Source organism: Falco cherrug, chromosome 2, assembly GCF_023634085.1.
Source record: "Falco cherrug isolate bFalChe1 chromosome 2, bFalChe1.pri, whole genome shotgun sequence".
Lineage (NCBI taxonomy): Eukaryota > Metazoa > Chordata > Aves > Falconiformes > Falconidae > Falco > Falco cherrug.
The window spans coordinates 31,632,154-31,644,651 of NC_073698.1; positions in this window are offsets into that span (position 1 = coordinate 31,632,154).

Sequence of the window (12,498 nt, forward strand, 5' to 3'; positions counted from 1 at the left end):
ATTGAAGTTAACCTGGTATGTGGTGGTAAAAGCCTTGTTGCAGCTGCCTAGTTTTGATACTGCTGTAAAGGATTCTATATATGATATGTAGGATGGTGATGGAGCAGGATTGTCAAGGTCATCAAGTGGTGGGGATGCTAGCTTTTTGGAGCTGATCACTACTGAAACATCTCAGCAAATAACTCCATGAGACTTAATTATCAATGTGAACCTCCCAGTGTGCCTCTTCTGTATGGCTTTCACAATCCTGATCAGGTTAATCAGATTCAAACAAATGAATCAAGGCTGGAAGATGCAAAGACAGTGGTTAGTAGAGCAGGGTAGCAAACTGGTGACAGGACTCCAAAATGATGGATAGCAATGTGACAGATTTGTGGTGCTGTATATACAACTAATGAGCTTTATTTGTTATAGGGAGAATATTTTTGTTGTTTGAGACTACTCATTCACATAACACTCCCTTTCTCTCCAGTATGTTCTCAGGGAACCTTTGTTTGCAGACAATTACTGCTGCTTTCTTATTAGAGCTCACAAAAGTAGGTAGGTCTAACCAAGCATGATGTGGTGGCTGCTATCTAATACTAGTTACTGTAAGGCCTTGATAAATATGCAGTGGAGGACCTGCTACCCTGGTGCCTGGCACTCATGTTGCTGATGCAGAAATGGAGGAACTGCTGGTATATCTATATGTGAGCTACACAACTTTGCTGGTTTGTTCAGTGCTTCACGCTAGTTCACAGGGCTGAAGATTCATTATGCTTCCAGAGCCAGCTCAAAAGAAAATCCAAGTTTTTCTGCCTTCCTTCGGGAAACACCCAGTAGGTGGGTTGAAAGTAGGAACAAATCAAAAAATCATAGAATGGGTTGGGTTGGAGGGGACCTTAAAAGACTATATAGTTCCAACCGCATTTTCATGGGCAGGGACACCTTCCACTACACCAGGTTGCTCAAAGCCCCATCCAGCCTGGCCTTGAGCACTGCCAGGGATGGGTCATCTACAGCTTCTCTGGGTAACTTGTGCCAGAGTCACACCACCCTCACAGGAAAGAACTTCTTCCTAATATTTAATCTCAATCCACCCTCTTCAGTGTAAAACCACTCCATATTGTTCTATCACTAGTGTACAAAGCCCCTCCCCAGCTTTCCTGTAGGCCCCCTTCAGGCACTGGCAGGCTGCTGTAAGGTGTCCCCAGAGCCTTTTTTTCTCCAGGCTCAACAACCCCAACTCTCTCAGCCTGTCTTCACAGCAGACATGCTCCAGCCCTCTGATTATCTTTGTGAAGAGTCCTTAAATCTGAATCTGATAACACTGACCTATAAAAGCCTTTAGCACTGCCCATAAGATTCTCTCATCCGACAAGTGTTCTGACCATTGGGTATGTACATCCACTCTCCTACAGAAAGAATGCCAGTCTATGGGTGTGTATCCAAAGAAACACCTGCCAGGATGATCACTTTCCAAGTTATGCAGGGTTTAAGGGAAAACTTAAAACTGTTAAACTTGAAACAGAATTTTCTTCAGACCCACTTTTTTGTTTTGTTTCCTTGTTTCTGTTCCCCAGTTCCTGACCCAATGCAAAGGAAATGGGACAAGTGATCTAGATGCAATTCAGCTAAGTGAACGTCATTGTACAGTGCCAGTATACTCCAACAGAGTGGATCTAAATGCAGTTTCCACATCTCAAGAGCACGTGAATTGAGCATGGAAGATTTTTTCCTGCCTCAAAAGTATCTGAAAATATTTATGCTAAAGTTCATGAGGCACTAAAAAAATGAGGACAACAAGAAAATCTTGTATGGTCAGAAGTAAATGACGCAGAACTTCTGCTGTTATCACTAGGACTTCAATTAACTGCCTCAATGCAACCATTTATTGTCACTTAAAATAATCTGGTATACCAAACATACCCACATAGAGCTGGCAGATATGACACCAAAACTGCAGCTGGAGACAAGCCAAGGTATCCTTACTGGCAGTTGACCTATGTGTAGGCTATTTCCTCGAGTCCCTGGTCACAACAGTCAATGGAGTCTACAGGGAAATTCAGCTGACAGACATAGGTGTCGGGGAGACATAACTAGCTTTTCAGATCATATCAACTGCAAGGATGGAACCCAAAGGTTGCTTAGGCCAGGCTCATGCTAGACACCCAAATATAGGCACATATGTTCTTGAGTTGCATGTCACACCAGGAGGTCCAGCCAAGCATTTATCACTAGTACAACTGCTGTCAGATTCTTGGGAATCTGTTCTTGGGAAGCCATGAGTTTTTTACCTCCTGACCACCTACTGATCAATCACGATCACGCCCAGCTTAAGCCGTACATAGACTAGCTCTTCTGATTTTGAGGGGGTTGTTCCAGTGACCTAGTTCCTTTCCGGTACTTGGATTCCCATTTCATAAACCTGTCTATCCTACTCTCTTTTTTGTTATTACCATCAGTAACTTTTCCACTAAGATGCCAGTTTATCAATTAGAAATATTGTCTCTAGGATCAAGGATTTTTTTAAGAAAACCTATTTATTTATTTTTCTCTGTAACACATCCTTTTTAGCCTTTCATTGCATACAGGGGAAAAAAGGAGCTTTTATGTGGACAGATTCTGTACGAGGTACTGACAGCTAATGGATTGTGAAGTGCACAAGCATAAAAGCAAAATTAAGCCACTAAAGTGGCCCTAAACACATGTGCTTATTTTGCTAGCACGTGGTTGGGAAAAATGTACATTAATTTTGACTAGCTGTACACAAAATCACCTGTTGCTGCGCAACAATTTTTAATCGTTTTTACAGCAATTGAGCTTTACATTCGCCAGTAACACTATCATGTTATTACTGTAGACAGTGTAATGGCCACACAGCTGCACACAGAAGAGAAAGGAGCAGCTTCTGTTGTAGAAAATTGAATATAAACAACAAATAGGATAACTTTCTTTCTCTCCCCTCCTACCCCTTCCTATCATAGATGTTAGCACACTCATATATATATGTGTGTAAAGACACATATATGTATTTCTCAGAAATAAAAATAGATAAAAGAAAGGACCTAACCTTGGACTTCAAATTTTAGTTCCTCTGAAGGTGTTAGCAAACCCCTTTCATCTCTGTTTCTCTGCTTTAGCTCTGCTGCTCAGAACAGAGCCCAGTGCTGTGTGTTGGGCCTGAGGAACAGGCTCAGAATGGTGGGGGGGGCTTTTCTTCCTGCCTCTTTGCAGATGCCACAGGATTCTAGCAAAACTGGCAAGAAAACCAGCTAGCATCCTATAACCATCTTTTATAACAGGCTTAACTTGATGACAGCCTCACAGAAATCATGCCTTTTCCCTAGAAGGACAGCTCTGGTACTAGCCCTCTTCTTTTAGCTGGGCTTTACTTTGTGAGACCTCTAACATCCAGCAACATTATCCTCCAAGTCCCTGACAGAGCAAGCTCCCCAAGGAGAACTTGGGTACATGTGCGGAGGAAAGTCATTAAGAACTGAGATTTCAAAGCTCTCTTACTTCACAGAAGGAAAGGTTTTGTATTTGCAGTTGTGTGGGGATTTTTCCACAGAAAAAAAAAAAAAAGAAAGAAAATGAGAAACACATTCCCAAAATATGACAGTAGCCAGAGCTTGGACTTACTCAGGTACCCAGATGGGCAGATAGCAGCTATGTGGCTTCTTTTCAAGCTAAGGCCAGATTCTGTTTAACATGTGTTTGCTTGTGCAGCCGTGGTTTGGAAAAACAATACCTCCCTGGTCTTGGGATGTATGTTGTTGTTTTCTGCGTGTGCTTACTGAGACTAATTTGAACTGGAATAGTTGTTTCCTTTAAAAGATTCTAGCTAGTTGTACCCCAGACTTACTTCATGATAACCTGTAAGGGCTCTTTCTGAAATCTGTGCAGGCTTTTCCTGCTTGCTCCCGAGCCCTGGACGTGGAGATAAAGAAAAGGATCTGTTCTTTGTCTGGGTGCTAGGTTGCAGAGTGATGATGTCTTAAAATGTAGTGAGGAAACAACACTACATCTGGCTCTCTGAGCTCCCCTGCAAATCAGTTCTGTGCCCACCCGCCTGCAACGAGGGGCTGCCCAAAGCCTCCCAATGGGGGGTGTGCCCAAAGCCTCCCACAGCTTAAATACTGACCTGGGAAGAGGAGAGCTCCTCAGGTGAGCATGGAGGGAGCAAACAGCTCAGCGGTGTGTGAGCTGGCTGCAAAGGTGCTCTGCTGCGTGTAGGCGTATTCCAGGGCAGAACTTGAGTGAATAAGAGATTGCATATAATCAGCACTTATGCATGCAATAAAGGATCTCACTTGGGGTCTGTGCCTTCGTATGCTATAATAACCTAGGAACTGCTGCTTAACTGAAGAGGATTTAAGAGGTAAGGTGAAGGGTGATATAGGCTAATAGCTTGTAGCTGGTGTGAGAAACCCAGTTATTATCCAACATCATCAGATATGTAACTATTCTTAAGCTCACCCTCAAAAGGAAAACAAAGAGTACCCGCACGGTGTGATTTACCATTCCTTAGATAAGACAGAAGAAAAGGGGAAAGAAAGGAATATAAAAACTGGCAGAGGAAAAGCAGCTGCTGAGGTAAGCACTACCAACCTCAAAAGAAGAACTTGAAAAACTATAAAATTTATTAGAATGAAGAACCTGTGACACCTGGAACAGTGAGCTGAATGCATGCTCAGCCTACAGCTTAGTAGTTATGTACCCCTGGGCACCCCACGTACCCCAAGTAGCCACCCCTCTCTGGGCAACAGAGGGGCCAGGTGATACAGATCAGTGCTTAGTTTTGTACAATTTTATTTGTTCCCAGTGATTTTCTCTATTAGATTTGTACCATCTTCACTGCCAGCTGTTTGAGCACTTGTTGTCTGGGTTTATCCCTTCAGCTACAGTGGTGGGAGTGAAGCAGAGAAAAAACGGTGAGAGATCAGGAGATGAACAGCTTACATGAGGGCAGAGTTTCTTACTAAAAAGAAAAGTTGTAGGTGAGAAAATAGTAATAGTAAGACAATGTTCAGCCAGTGGAGTGTAGTTTTAAGTGCAAATTAAAGCCTAGAGGAAAGTGTAAGTCTGAAAGTGGGCTTGATGCCAATTAAATAGAAATGCAGCCTGAAAGTCTCTGGAAGAAACAACAGTTCCACAGCTCTGTCTGTTTCCTTCACTGCAAGATGCCTTTCTCATTAAAAAAGCCACATTGTCTTGTTCTCCTCTCAAGATAACTCAAAATTTTCTTCCTTTGGTTATGACTGTTCAGTTCCTTGTCATGGCAGGAAACAGAGTTAAATTGATGAGTTGCATTTGTAATTTTCTGGAATCAATTTGAGGTTCATGCAAGATCATCAGGGAGAAATGCATAGAGCTCTATACAGGGCATGAGGTGTTAGTGTTGACTCTGTGTGTGACATCACCTCTACTCCACACCTATCCCAAAACAGTGCAGAAACACACCAAAAACACTGCCAGTACCTACTACTATTGAACTGATGACTTTGATTTCTCAAGTAGTGACAATTGAAACGTTGTTAACAGTTCCAAAATCCAGCCTCCAAAACCATCACTGCTACTTTTGACCATATGTGTCCTAAATATAACTTGCTTACTTCTAGGAGAAGTATGATTAGGAGAATTGGTGAGCCTTATATTTTTAAAATTGGTTCCAGAATTCTTTCCCTCTGTTTGCCACTTTGCAGCTTTTAGAGATTGCTGTGGAATGAATCCTCACTCACAGTCTAGGGACATTGTTATAGCTTTTTGCCTTTTAAGGTCCTGACTGGAGATTACACCAGGATATACAGCCATGTAGACTACGGAGCAGCTTGTAAACAGACCATTTGTTGGTGTGTCGAGGCTATATCTCTGCTAGCTGTCACTGTCTCTGCTAACAAAGGAAAGACACTACAGAAAAAGAAGATATCTGGAGGTTATAGTAGATTAGAAGCTGAACATGAGTCAGGAACATGCTGCTGCAAGAAACTTTGATACAATTGTGGGATGTAAAAACAGAGGTTTCCTAAGTGGCAAAGAATGTAATTTTTTCTGCCCCTCACAGCACTATTGAGAACCTGTCTGGAGTACAGAATGTAAAAGTAATGGGAAAACCCCAGAAGAGAGTAACACCGTTTCCGAGAGGTTTAGAAAACAGACATGAGAAATGGTTGTCAAGAATTTTGTTTCTTCCATCTAGAACAGAGAGACTTGAAGAAGGACATAATATAACTTTAATTAGTGAAAATACTATTAAAAGAGAAACAGAGTTCAAATGTTTTCCACGTACACCAGATGTCTTTCAATATAAACAGAGTTTTCATAAAGAGGACTGCAATCAATGGTTTCATTTTGCACCAGGTGTGGGACAGAGTTCTTTGCCACATGAGATAATCCAAATGTAAAAAAAAAAAAACCACTTCTAAAGGTAGTGGTATGTGGAAACACAGATTTTAGGAATATTTGGCAATTTTAACAAGGCCACAAGCAGTGCCAAGGACATATGCTTATCTTTCCCCAGAGAAGGGAGATGGCTAAGAGGACTTCTTCAAGTCCCTTCCAAGATTAATAATTTCTGTAATTCATACTCAGACATGTGTACAACATAAATCCCACACAGTCAATTTTCAGAGTCTCTCACCAAGCTGCCCCAACATGGAAACAGCATGCCAAATGCAAAATAAAGTTATTGCCATAACCAGAGGCTCCTAGAGAGATTTCATTCATCAAATATCTGTTGTATTAGCTGCCAAGTAGACAGCTGTCATAGTAGTGAAGTCCTTCCTTTCATGGTTCCTCTCCTTTTATTGGTAATGTTTGCTGCTAGTCTGGTACAGATTGTATATAACCACTGTTCTCTCTTCATTTCTGCTTATAGCAATTTTCTGTGTTCATAGAATTCAAGCACCTTTGGGTTTATTTTATAGTGAATATAATAATATACAACCACTATAAACTGTATGTTAAGCTGACTTTTACAACAGAACAGCTGTCTTGGACTTGGTGGGGTGGTTCAAAGAGGTCTCAAGAGCACTTACTCTAAAATCATTGGAGCAGGTTTGTATTCCTCTGACAAAGTCCCCATTAAACACTCAGCGAGCACATGCCTACTCATGATGTGATATGATCCAGGTGTTAAGAGGAAAGTAGGATGGACATCTGAATGGGGAGGTGCTGTTTTAGTAGCTGAGACTTTACTGAGATGTGCTTTTTAAGCAGGAAGTGTTGATGACTGCTTCAGTCCCAGCCTAGATTTTAACAAAAGGTGGGCCACAAGATCATGTCACATGCATAGTATTTTCCCTGCTTTAGCCTTCTGACTGAAAATAAGATGAAATGAAAGAATAATTTGTAATGTATTCCTAATGATTTCTTCTGTCAAACTGTGGTACCCATGCTCAGCTGTTATCTATAGTCATCATCTGAAACCTCATATCACCTATAGTGCTTGCATACAAATTATATTCCCTTCAAAGTCTCATAAATCCTAATTAGCTTTAACTCTGATGCCTTAGAGTTTCTGATTAAGGAGATCAGAATATCTCTTTGCTGCAGGATCCCTCAAGAAGCAAAGTAGAACATTTGAAGAATAGTTCAATATAAAGTTAATAACCTACAAGCATCATGGTCAGACCTGATAACTTTAATTAAGAAAATGCCCATTTGGAAGTTGATAAGAAAGAACAGGAAAGATAAAAACATTTATGAGAGGAGAGTGGCCATTAAATAATGCAGTTCTTGTGACTGCCTTTAAAAAATATTTATATAACAAGTGTATTTTATACTTGTATAATTTAACATACAGCAATTTGAGATCTTGCATCTGAGTTATACCTTTACTAGTCTGTAACTGGAAGAGCGCTGAAGGGCTTACTGCATTTATAGTATGAAATCACAGAATCATAGAATCACTTAGATTGGAAAAGGTCTTTGAGATGATCAAGTCCAGCCATTAACCCAGGACTGCCAAGCCCACCACTAAACCATGTCCGTAAGCACCACATCTACATGTTTTTTAAACACCTCCAGGGTTGGTGATTCCACCACCTTCCTGGACAGTCTGTTCCAGTGCTTGACCACCCTTTCAGTGAAGAAAATTTTCCTAATATCCAATCTAAATCTCTGGCATAACTTGAGGCCGTTTCCTCTGCCATCACATGGCACACGTAGGACAACCGGGGGATCAGGCCCAGCTAGCATGGGTTTATGAAAGGCAGGTCCTGTTTGACGAACCTGATCTCCTCCTACACCAAGATGAACCACCTAATAGATGAGGGAAAGGCTGTGGTTGATGTCTAGATTTTAGTAAAGCCTTTGACACCCTCCCCCGCAACATTCTCCTGGAGAAGCTGGCTGCTCATGGCTTGGGCAGGTGTGCTTTTCATTGAGCTAAAAGCTGGCTGGAAGGCTGAGCCTGAAGTGTGACAGTGAATGGAGTCACATCCAGCTGGTGGCTGGTCACAAGTGGTGTTCTCCAGGGCTCAGTACTGGGCCAGTCCCCTTTAATCTTTATTGATCATCTGGATGAGGGCATCGAGTGCACCCTCAGTAAGCTGGCAGACAACATCAGACTGGGTGGGAGTGTTGATTGCTTGAGGGCAGGAAGGCTCTGCAGAGGGATCTGGACAGGCTGGACCGATGGGCTGATGCCAATTGTATGAGGTTCCACAAGGAGAAGTGCCAGGTCCTGCACTTGGGTCACAGCAACCCCAGGCAGCGCTACAGGCTGGGGGCAGAGCGGCTGGGAAGCTGCCCGGTGGAGAAGGACCTGGGAGCGATGGTTGACAACCAGCTGGACATGAGCCATCAGGAGGGCCAGTAGCATCCTGGCTTGTATCAGGAATGGTTGGCCAGCAGGACCAGGGCAGTGATTGTGCCCCTGTACTGGGCACTGGTGAGGCCGCACCTCGAACCCTGTGTTCAGTGTTGGGCCCCTCACTGCAAGACAGACACTGAGGTGCTGGAGCGTGTCCAGAGACGGGCAACGGAGCTGGCGAAGGGTCTGGAGCACAAGTCTGGTGAGGAGCGGCTGAGGGAATGGGGGTTGTTTAGTCTGCAGAAGAGGAGATTCAGGGGGGATCTTACTGTTGCCTGCAACTTGGGGAGCCAACTTTCCCTTGGGTTGTTGTTTTGTATTCCTATATCTAATTCTTCCTTAAAAGACACAAAACCCAATTGTTTCTTGTGGCGTATGAAGGCACGGACTCAGGTTGTTGTGCAACCAGAGACCCTTTATTGTGCAATGAAGGTCATATTTATATCTCTGAGCCCGCATACAAATTCCAGCGATATGTTTCACCAGGCTCGGGGCGGAAGCCATTCATGCAGTTACATAGCTATATATAGTTACAAACATGCACACACCTTTTGGCTAGACAACCATGTTTTTCTTTCTTACTTTCCTTCATAAGACCCAGCTGTTCTCTTACTTCCTGTCAGTAATGATCAGACATTCTCCATCCTCCTCTCCCAGTTTCTCACACCCTGCAATTCTTGCCTTTAAATATAACAGTCTGTCATACTCTCTGCTTTCTTCCATTCTGTTCTAGGCTTCTCCTTTATACCCCCAGCCTTTATGGCATGGCTATCAATTTGCTTTTTATTTCCTGCCTGCAAACCCCCACTTCTTGTTCCTTTTTTCACATATGCAGACTTACTCTGTTCCTCAGATATGCTTTTTGAGTGCTACCTTGGAAATTCGATTTTAGCTTCCTCAGTTTCACTTCACTCATTAACTGGATATTCCCAAATAGGTTTTGCAGCATTACAGTGCCTGCCATCTTACCTCAAAGACAGACCTGCCTGGTGTCAACAAGAATAGCATCCATTTGCACCAATATATCTTAAAGCTAGAGTTCTCGCCACATCTGCTTGCACTGAGGCAAATACTTCAGAGTGATTTTGCCTTCTTGCAAACATGTAGAGTGCCATATACACAAATAATGATGCATAACAAGCAGTGCTGGTTTAGAAGTATTTTTCCCATAGGAAATGCTGACCAAAAAATTTAAAAGCAAATATAGTTGCAATTTTTAAAAGGAAAACCTCTACTGTTTGGATTCCTTGCCATCACTTTCCTCACTTAGTTGTGTTCCTTCCATCCGTCTCTCTTTCCTTTTGATGGAAAAATATATGGAAAAAGAATGACTAGGAAGAACAGGAAAATTCCCCAAATGTTCTTCCTTCTAAAGAGTCTTATCCTCTGTTTTCTTCCTCTCTCTTTCACAAGAACACTTTCTAAATAGAAAGCAAGAAAGTAAAAAACTCTGAAAACACTTGAAACTTTTCCTTTTCTTTTTGATCTTCCCTATTCCTTCCCACTAAGAAGGGGGATAAACAACCAAGATGCATATATGAAATGAAGGGGGGTTCTATGTTTTCAAGGCAATCTGCTCCAAAGTCTTCCCAAAGTAAAGCAGCTTGTTCAGTTCTGATCATGGATGACTGTAAAGTTACAAGGTAAAATAAAAGTTTTCTCTTAGGTGGCAGTGAGGGACATGAGATCTTAGGTTATATCTGAAGTTTTCCTTTGACTTAGCTGCTGGTTAAAGCACCCTCCACTTCCAAAGGTGACAGAGAAACAGCAGCTGTGGGCAGTTTAACTACAGCTGACTCTGCAGTAGTCTTCTGCAGAAATCCGCCTGCCTTACATATTCATGCTGCTTTTACACTCTGCCTGTCTCTCCTCTCAACTCCAGTTTGCCCTCGGCTCTTTGCAGCATGACACACCTCTGCAGGGAGTTCACCTCTGTATTTCAGAGGGATATTTGACTTCCCTACATGCACAGAAATTGCATCTTCTCTGCTGAATCACAAGATACTCATGTTTGTGCATGAGACTGGATTTGCTGTGTGTTCAGTGGTTGCACGATGAAAGCTTCCAAAGCCGTGGAAAAGTAAAGGTCAACAGAGTCCATCTTTAGGAGAGCAGGGCAGAAATTTAACCCCAGTGATTTCAGGATGGGTGGCTAACACAGCTGCCTGCTTGTGGCCGCGTTATAAAGCAGGGAATCGCCTGTCAACAGGGCCACACACAGTCCCTGCCATCCCTTTCCCTATGAAACCTGCCTCTCTGCCAGCCACTCACTATGCTGGACAAGCGTATGATGAAGACTGGGAGCACAAAACCACTGAATAATTGAAGCTGTATTTTTATGTTCCCCATTGCCTGCAGCATCTTTAGTGTTGGGTGATGCAGATGTTGGGCACAACAGGGAGTGGGGGTGGTGGTCTGGGCTGCCAGGATGAAGTACAGTTTGAGGTCCCTTCTTCATTTTTCCCCAGAGCTTCCCACAGGATGACATCTGCCATCTCCCTGCCGAAACATAGGCATGTGTTCTGCTAGCCAGTGTCAGCGAACTGCGTGGTGCTGACTGCATTTCTCCTTACAGAAGCAGAGGACTTTGTCATAGCAAATGACTAGAGTGTTAAATCTAAGAAGTGTCATGAATTGGTTCGATCCCTCTGAAGAATTAGATAGATCTTAGTTTCTATTTGTCTTCTTACTTTGGGGAAAAAAATAGAAAACTAATGTTATTTCTTTAGCTGCAAAAGCAAACAGAAATGAGAAAAATATTTTGGAAGCTGAGAGGTTTTTCTTTTTTATAATATTGCACCGAAGTTTCTTAAACTAAAAATTTCACAGTGAAAATATAAGGTATGTGCTTCTGCTTACTATGTAATAAAGAATGGTAATTCCTCCCAGGAGAAGACAAGAGCACTCCAAGAACTTTTGCTGTCCTAGATACAACAGGATTTCAGCTATCTCCTGGCACTCAAGTTATACTTAGAAATATATTCCTTCCTATATTCAGAAATCTTTGCTGGCAGGGAAAGAAACAAGCTAACACCTATACCTCTCATGAGCTGGTGTCAGCACTTATTACTATGAGTTAATAAGAACAATGTGGTCCCAACAGCCTCGATGCTCAAGGTGGCTGTGGTTTCCAAGAGCTGAGGGGACTGCATGTCTGAAAGGGTCAGGTTTTGATTTACATTTATTTTCAACTCTATTAGTCTCTTAAGCATTTTTGCAACAACTTCCTTAGACCTCTGCCAACAGAAGTATCTTCTGCCCTATAAATGCTGCCTGGTTCCAGATGCTAGGATACAAGACTACCACCAGGATTAGGGATTCGAGATCTAAGGCTGAGCAGGTCAGAGAGGAACAGCCACCCACTGAACCACCCATAAGTGTTGCATTTCTTGGGAGCGGAGCAGCAGCAGTCAGGCCTGAGGTCCTCTTGGACCTGGTGACAGTCTGGGAACTGGCTGCAGATAACAGCCAGCTCTTCCAAACTGCCTCTAGCACAGCTTTGATTCTCACCTGGACCTGTGACCTGGTGAGTCAGTGAGTGGCTTTTCTTTGAGTCAGGACTGATCAACTGCCTTACAGAAGCAAGTACAGGAGCTGACATGGTCATCTTTCAGCTAAGCTCTAGAATAAGGACTTCAGTCACAGGAACAGATATTTCATAGCATCTTCCTAAGTGTCCTGGTATTGTCCAGTTTCTGCAT